This window comes from Bombus pascuorum, chromosome 17, assembly GCF_905332965.1.
Source record: "Bombus pascuorum chromosome 17, iyBomPasc1.1, whole genome shotgun sequence".
NCBI lineage: Eukaryota > Metazoa > Arthropoda > Insecta > Hymenoptera > Apidae > Bombus > Bombus pascuorum.
In genome coordinates this window covers 36,719-46,208 of record NC_083504.1, presented here as the reverse complement: position 1 = coordinate 46,208, position 9,490 = coordinate 36,719, and the positions used below count along the sequence as shown (strand labels likewise).

The window sequence follows — 9,490 nt, the reverse complement described above, 5'->3', positions numbered from 1 at the left end:
TCGCGTGTAGTGTGGAGTGTTTGTGTCGGAAGCCAAATTGGTTTTCTGGTATAATGTTTTTTTTTTTTGCAGAATGTAGTTAGGGGGTTGTTGATGACTACTTCAAATACTTTGCTTATGTTGGGGAGGAGACTTATTGGTCGTAGGTTTGTGAGTGATGAGCCGTCTTTATTTTTTTTTGTGATTGCTATTATTTTGGCTTTTTTCCACTTTTTCGGGAAGTATGCGTTGTTAAACAAGATATAGGATTTTCTTAGAAGTGAGCATCGCTCCAACAAAAGCAAATAACAAAACCATTTTTTTCAGCCAACGTCCAAACCGCGTTGAGTGCACTCGTTCCCGTCCGATCACGAAAGTTAAGCAACGCTGGGCACGGGTAGTACTTAGATGGGTGACCGCTTGGGAACTCCGTGTGGTGTTGGTTTTCTTTATTTTTCCAATCTTTTTTACTTTCCTTAACGATCTACTTTCAATAATCTATAATTTAAGCATCGAAAAAATTAATGTTTTGGTATTACCATACATTATATCATTTGTATTTTTACACACATTTATATTTTTCTAAATATTCTTTTTTTTTTGTACATCAAAAGCTGTTGAGGTTTATCTCGAAATAGAGAGTGAAAATGCGCGGATGAATGTATAATGGAAATATATTCAAGTAAGTATAAGTACAAGTACAGTGTACGGTAATCCAGATCCGCAGCGTTATTTTACTATGGAGCTTCGAAGCAATGGGCCTATGGATATTTATATAATTACGAAGAACCGGCATGTTTATACCCCGCTGCACCATCAGTACGTAGCATGTTCCTAGAAAAGGCTATGAGACTGAAAGGCCCTTCGAATTGATTTAGAGCTAAGCAATACTCAATAGCTTCGCGGAATAAGAAAACTAAACGCTAAAGAAGATGTAGTTTTCCTAGAAGTGAGTATTACTTCAACACCCTTCCTAAAACTCGAAATCTTTACAAACAATTACTTTTTAATATTATTCTTATTTTTCAGACCTAATTTTTGTCATAAATATTGAAATCTTGGTGTCGGTAACGCCTTCGTAAGTACATCTGCTTGTTATGTCCGGCGACTCTCTAACAAAGCTCACACCACGCCGCGAGCAAGATTCCTGCCAGATATCTACACACCCTTATTGCGTACCCTCAATAATCTTAAGGACCCTCCATGAATCTTGGCATTTTCATAGTTAAGGTCCTTCAGACCAAACAATATCTTTTTACTTCAAGTGGTACTGTCGCGGCGGTTCGAAATTATTTCACGTTCCACACGTAAGGTGAGAGATTCGTACTACAATTAATAACAATTGATAGTTGTTTCACAATTTATTACAAAACTGACAGAGTAACGGTACAGAATGTCACATGAACAGAACAGAAATAGGAATGAAATGTCGAGTGCTGACTTGAGAGGATTTTTGTATCAAGGTTTTGGCTCCTGTAGAGGGGTTATCGCTGGATGCCGGCACACGGGTTTGCTGTTACTGCTTAATTGTAGTTTTGATGGCTATGGTATGCGAACTGGTATGTAAAATATGATTATTCCATATTCCAAGATCACAGTGACACTACCAAAGGTGTTGATGTTTCTATGATTAGTGTTCGATAGGTATTGTATTCTTTGGTGCTGGATCTGATTCCGTAATATCTAGTTGCTGTATGTTCTGCTTCGAAGTGGTGGAAATAGTTCACGTTGCAGTTGTTTTCTGATTTCGCTGCCTTTATAGCTCGCTGGGTGGTTTCCGTTACAATTATAGCATTTTACTTCGTTTCTATTTTCTGTGTATGAGCAGTTTGTTAGGTAGCTTTTTGCACATTTGACACACGCCGGGACACTCAGTAATTTTTTGTGTGTCCTTATTGTCGACACCGTATGCATTGCGTTGTTTGTTCTTTGGTGTAGGTCTCTGATTACTATTTTGTAATTTCTTTCTGTTTTGAGCTGGCATGTATGATATCCAGCGTTTTTCTCCTTTAATACTTGCGTCACTTTTCGAAAGATTTCAATATATAACGTGATACTATATAACTAAATGCGTTATAACGTAATAGATTATAACGTTGTACCATATAACGCAATACATAATAATGGTAGCCTGGATTCGCATAACGTCATATAGTATGAGCTTATGACGTATAACGTTATATACAATTACCCTATAACGTATAGCATTATATAGTATTACGTTATAACGTATAAGGTTATATACTACTACATTATAACGTATAACGTTACGTAGCATTACGTTATAAGGTATAACGTTCTATACTACTACGTTATAACGTATAACGTTATATAGTATTACTTTAAAACGTTTAACGTTATAATAGCATTACGTAATGACGTATAACATTATGTAGCATTAGGTAACAACGTATAACGTTATATACTATAACGTAATATCGTATAACGTTATGTAGCATTACGTAATGACGTATAACGTTATATACTATTACGTAATAACGTATAACGTTATATAATATTACGTAATAACGTATAACGTTATGTACTATTATGTAATAGTGTATAACGTTACATACTATTACGTAATAACGAATAGCGTTACATACTATTACGTAATAACGTATAACGTTATATACTATTACGTAATGACGTATAACGTTATGTAGCATCACGTAACAATGTATAACGTGATATACTATTACGTAACAACGTATAACGTTATATACAATTACGTAATGACGTTTAACGTTATGTAGCCCTACGCAACAGCGTATAACGTTATACACTATTACGTAATGATGTATAACGGTATATAGTATTACCTTATAACGTATAACGTTATATAGCATTACGTAACAACGTATAAATTTATATACTATTACGTAATAACGTATGACGTTACATACTGTTACGTAAAAACGTTTAACGTTATATAGTATTACCTTATAACGTATAATGTAATATACTATTACGTAATGACGTATAACGTTATGTAGCATCACGTAACAATGTATAACATTATATACTATTACGGAATGACGTATAACGTTATGTAGCATTACGTAAAGACGTATAACGCTACATACTATTACGTAATAACGTATGACGATACATACTATTAGGTAATAACGTGTAACGTTATCTACTATTATGTAATAGTGCATAACGTTATATAGTATTACCCTATAACGTCTAACGTTATATACTATTACGTAACAACGTATAACCTTATATACTATTACGTAATAACGCATAACGTTATGTAGCATCATGTAACAACGTATAACGTTATATACTATTACGGAATGACGTATAACGTTATGTAGCATTACCTAACAACGTATAACGTTATATACTATTACGTAATAACGTATAACGTTATATAGTATTACTCTATAACGTATAAAGTTATATACAATTATGTAATAGTGCATAACGTTATATAGTATTACCACATAACGTATATCGTTATATAGTATTACCCTATAACGCCTAACGTTATATAATATTACTTGATGACGTATAAAGTTATGTAGCATCATGTAACAACGTATAACGTTATATACTATTACGGAATGACGTATAACGTTATGTAGCATTACCTAACAACGTATAACGTTATATACTATTACGTAATAACGTATAACGTTATATAGTATTACTCTATAACGTATAAAGTTATATACTATTACGTAATAACGTATAACGTTACATACTATTACGTAACAACGTATAACGTTATATACTATTACCTTATAACGTATAACGTTATGTAGCATTACGTAATAACGTATAACGCTACATACTATTACGTAATAACGTATAACGATACATACTATTAGGTAATAACGTGTAACGTTATCTACTATTATGTAATAGTGCATAACGTTATATAGTATTACCCTATAACGTCTAACGTTATATACTATTACGTAACAACGTATAACCTTATATACTATTACGTAATAACGCATAACGTTATGTAGCATTACGTAACAACGTATAACGTTATATACTATTACGGAATGATGTATATCGTTATGTAGCATTATGTAATATCGTATACAGTTACAGTCACATAAACAGCGCCAGTTTATGGAAGGTCCCAAAAGTCCGTTAGTTAATTGCACATCCTCGCTAATTGCCAAGAAAGCAGATGTGCCCTGCGAAACTGCTGGGTTTTCCGCAAGAACAAGGACACTCATGAGCCAAATGTGCAGGAGACTTTCTCCTCATATGGTATTTATTAACATTGGCCATAACCAATGGGCATCGCGGATCGTTACCCTCACTATTCTACCCAAAAGAGTAAACAGCGAATCCGCGTCCTTAGTTCAGAAGAACACACCCTCACCGAGTTTTCCTCAGTAAGAGCAGTAGAGCAGACAGTCAGTCAGGTTCTCGGGCTATAACGCGCTAACACCTAAACCCTCGGGTAAGATCTAAAAATAATTTCTGTAAGCCCCACGTTTTGTTAATGGTGATAAATAAATATATACTAGATAACTGTAGACTACAGCTATTCCAACACAACCACCCCTATTATCGTAACTGAAATCAGGGGATCGCCCTGCTCGCGGTGTCGATTCGTACATCGTAACGGGAATTTACGACTCCCGTTGACGCGTCTCAAAGCGAACGCGTCTCCCCGCGACTGGACGAAAATACATGGTCCTTCGAGCCGGATTCACGTGCCAGTAAAAAGTGCTCCTAACAGTGAACATACAGTGCCACGTGATCCCACCGCCATTATACAACACGCTTGGACGTCAGAAATCAGGAACGTAAGAAGTTTTAATTCTAATTACGTCACTAATCATGCCGACCATGGCAAAAAGCAACAACATAAGAAAAAGGCGCGACAAACAGTTCGAAGTTGCCGTCAAGTACATAAGGGAGAGCATTGATGACCCTGAGCCATCCACCGCATCACGCACCACGTGTGTGAGTACACTGCAATATCAGCTTCAGGATGCGTGGCAACGATTCCAATCCTGCCAACAAGAGTTTTTTTTTTTTTTTTTTTAAATAGTTTTTTTAGCCAATATTTGATTTTTTGTACATTTCTGAGATTCACAATAAACAATGAATTTGAGTATAGTGTGTTTAGGCAAAAGTACCGATACGCGTCGGTACGACGTAGCCATGGTCTAATATGTGTCGTGGATTTTCGGTTTTTGCGTTTATTTTTTTGTTTTTTGGGTTTAAGTCGCATTGGAGCGTGATTTTTGTGTATTCTTGTGTGTGTTGTATTTTGTCCTGAAACTTGGCCGCAAAACAGGACTCCTCGGTGTATTACTTTTATGCGTTGTGGGATTTTTTTGGGGGGGGGGGGGATGAGAGGGAAGGGGAGAGGGGGTGTTAAATTATATTATTTACAATGATTACAGTATTTACATATTTACAGTACTTACATCTAGGTTACACGGTGGTAGGAATGGTTTTTTTGTCGAATTGGTAGTTTTCACTTATATTTTCTTATGGTTTTGGAATCCACCAATATTTTTTTGTGTTTTTTCTGTGTTTGTCTTTAGTGTCTTTTTGGGGGAGGGCCATGTTGTACCTCCACCTGGTGTCTGCAGTCAGTCCGTTTAAGTTTTCCTCGTAGAGTATTGTCTTTATCCCTATTTTTCTTTTTATGTGGAAAATTATCGGGATATTGTTTTGGTCTTGGAGGTAATTTTTTTCGTCTAGGTATAGGAACGCTTCTGGGGGGATGTAGCCTGTTGTCATTGTATTTTTGTAATATAGTACGTTTGGGTATAAGCCGCTGAAGATTAGGCTGTTTTCTTTTATTTTTGACGCTTGTGCGAAATGATTTCTTGCTAGTTTTAGTATGTGACAGTCAATGCGGTGAATGTTGGCTAGGTCGTAAATTTTTTTGTTTTTTATATATTTTTTGTATCCGCTCTGTTCGGATCTGTACGCATTTTGGCAAGCTCTAATGCATTTTCTTTCGAAAACGCGAATTCTCTCCATTAGCATTGCTGGTATGTTGTACCAGATTGGGCAACCGTATGTTATAATTGGCCTAATTAGAGCTTGGTAGCATAATGTTTTTACATTGCTCTTGAGATGTTTCGAATAAAATAGTCTTTTTGCTCTCCAGAATGCTTTATTGGCCTTGGCGAGTTGGGTTTCTATGTGTTGTTTGTAATTTAGTTTGTCATCTATGTTTATGCCTAGGTACTTTACGCAGTTTTTGTGCGGTATGATTGACTCTTCGGATGCCTTTTCTTTTAATTGGAAATTTTTGCAGTGTTTTCTTTCTGCTGGGCCGATTTCGCTGGTTTTGGGTTTGAACAGTATGCTTTCGCATTTGTTTGCGTTGATTCTTAGTTTCCATGTGTGGTAGTAATCGTTGATTTTGTCGAATAGTTCTTGGAGGTCTGTGTTTATTGTTTTAGTTTTGCGGCCTGTTACGTAGATGATTAGGTCGTCTGCGAAGGCTATGGAGCGTTTGTGGGTAGATTTGTTCATGTCGAACAGGTTTAATATGTCACTGTTGTATATGTTGAAGAGTAGCGGGGAGTTTACAGTTCCTTGTTGGAGTCCGTTTTTTATGGTGAATTCTTTGTTCGATGTATGAGAACCCTCGGTCATTAGGAATGTTCTGATTGTGATCATGTCCCATACTATTTTGATTAAGTATCTCGGGAAGTTTTTTTTTATTAATTTATAAATGAGGCCTGTGATCCAGACTGTGTCGAAGGCTTTTTCGAGATCTATTAAGCAGGCGGCTACTCGTTGTTTTGCGTTTAGTGCCCAGCAGATGTCTGACGTGAGTTTGTTTGTCGCGTGTAGTGTGGAGTGTTTGTGTCGGAAGCCAAATTGGTTTTCTGGTATAATGTTTTTTTTTTTTGCAGAATGTAGTTAGGGGGTTGTTGATGACTACTTCAAATACTTTGCTTATGTTGGGGAGGAGACTTATTGGTCGTAGGTTTGTGAGTGATGAGCCGTCTTTATTTTTTTTTGTGATTGCTATTATTTTGGCTTTTTTCCACTTTTTCGGGAAGTATGCGTTGTTAAACAAGATATAGGATTTTCTTAGAAGTGAGCATCGCTCCAACAAAAGCAAATAACAAAACCATTTTTTTCAGCCAACGTCCAAACCGCGTTGAGTGCACTCGTTCCCGTCCGATCACGAAAGTTAAGCAACGCTGGGCACGGGTAGTACTTAGATGGGTGACCGCTTGGGAACTCCGTGTGGTGTTGGTTTTCTTTATTTTTCCAATCTTTTTTACTTTCCTTAACGATCTACTTTCAATAATCTATAATTTAAGCATCGAAAAAATTAATGTTTTGGTATTACCATACATTATATCATTTGTATTTTTACACACATTTATATTTTTCTAAATATTCTTTTTTTTTTGTACATCAAAAGCTGTTGAGGTTTATCTCGAAATAGAGAGTGAAAATGCGCGGATGAATGTATAATGGAAATATATTCAAGTAAGTATAAGTACAAGTACAGTGTACGGTAATCCAGATCCGCAGCGTTATTTTACTATGGAGCTTCGAAGCAATGGGCCTATGGATATTTATATAATTACGAAGAACCGGCATGTTTATACCCCGCTGCACCATCAGTACGTAGCATGTTCCTAGAAAAGGCTATGAGACTGAAAGGCCCTTCGAATTGATTTAGAGCTAAGCAATACTCAATAGCTTCGCGGAATAAGAAAACTAAACGCTAAAGAAGATGTAGTTTTCCTAGAAGTGAGTATTACTTCAACACCCTTCCTAAAACTCGAAATCTTTACAAACAATTACTTTTTAATATTATTCTTATTTTTCAGACCTAATTTTTGTCATAAATATTGAAATCTTGGTTTCGGTAACGCCTTCGTAAGTACATCTGCTTGTTATGTCCGGCGACTCTCTAACAAAGCTCACACCACGCCGCGAGCAAGATTCCTGCCAGATATCTACACACCCTTATTGCGTACCCTCAATAATCTTAAGGACCCTCCATGAATCTTGGCATTTTCATAGTTAAGGTCCTTCAGACCAAACAATATCTTTTTACTTCAAGTGGTACTGTCGCGGCGGTTCGAAATTATTTCACGTTCCACACGTAAGGTGAGAGATTCGTACTACAATTAATAACAATTGATAGTTGTTTCACAATTTATTACAAAACTGACAGAGTAACGGTACAGAATGTCACATGAACAGAACAGAAATAGGAATGAAATGTCGAGTGCTGACTTGAGAGGATTTTTGTATCAAGGTTTTGGCTCCTGTAGAGGGGTTATCGCTGGATGCCGGCACACGGGTTTGCTGTTACTGCTTAATTGTAGTTTTGATGGCTATGGTATGCGAACTGGTATGTAAAATATGATTATTCCATATTCCAAGATCACAGTGACACTACCAAAGGTGTTGATGTTTCTATGATTAGTGTTCGATAGGTATTGTATTCTTTGGTGCTGGATCTGATTCCGTAATATCTAGTTGCTGTATGTTCTGCTTCGAAGTGGTGGAAATAGTTCACGTTGCAGTTGTTTTCTGATTTCGCTGCCTTTATAGCTCGCTGGGTGGTTTCCGTTACAATTATAGCATTTTACTTCGTTTCTATTTTCTGTGTATGAGCAGTTTGTTAGGTAGCTTTTTGCACATTTGACACACGCCGGGACACTCAGTAATTTTTTGTGTGTCCTTATTGTCGACACCGTATGCATTGCGTTGTTTGTTCTTTGGTGTAGGTCTCTGATTACTATTTTGTAATTTCTTTCTGTTTTGAGCTGGCATGTATGATATCCAGCGTTTTTCTCCTTTAATACTTGCGTCACTTTTCGAAAGATTTCAATATATAACGTGATACTATATAACTAAATGCGTTATAACGTAATAGATTATAACGTTGTACCATATAACGCAATACATAATAATGGTAGCCTGGATTCGCATAACGTCATATAGTATGAGCTTATGACGTATAACGTTATATACAATTACCCTATAACGTATAGCATTATATAGTATTACGTTATAACGTATAAGGTTATATACTACTACATTATAACGTATAACGTTACGTAGCATTACGTTATAAGGTATAACGTTCTATACTACTACGTTATAACGTATAACGTTATATAGTATTACTTTAAAACGTTTAACGTTATAATAGCATTACGTAATGACGTATAACATTATGTAGCATTAGGTAACAACGTATAACGTTATATACTATAACGTAATATCGTATAACGTTATGTAGCATTACGTAATGACGTATAACGTTATATACTATTACGTAATAACGTATAACGTTATATAATATTACGTAATAACGTATAACGTTATGTACTATTATGTAATAGTGTATAACGTTACATACTATTACGTAATAACGAATAGCGTTACATACTATTACGTAATAACGTATAACGTTATATACTATTACGTAATGACGTATAACGTTATGTAGCATCACGTAACAATGTATAACGTGATATACTATTACGTAACAACGTATAACGTTATATACAATTACGTAATG

The 9,490-nt window shown here is 35.8% G+C and overlaps 2 non-coding genes across 2 annotated transcripts; both read left to right on the top strand.

The window, feature by feature from the left end:
* The first annotated feature begins 305 nt into the window (after nt 1-305).
* Nucleotides 306-424, top strand: LOC132915557 (5S ribosomal RNA). Its single transcript, XR_009659902.1, has one exon. It is a non-coding gene; the product is annotated as a 5S ribosomal RNA (ribosomal RNA).
* Nucleotides 425-7,078: 6,654 nt separating this feature from the next.
* On the top strand, nt 7,079-7,197 carry LOC132915556 (5S ribosomal RNA). The gene has a single exon (XR_009659901.1). It is a non-coding gene; the product is annotated as a 5S ribosomal RNA (ribosomal RNA).
* The last annotated feature ends 2,293 nt before the right edge of the window (nt 7,198-9,490 follow it).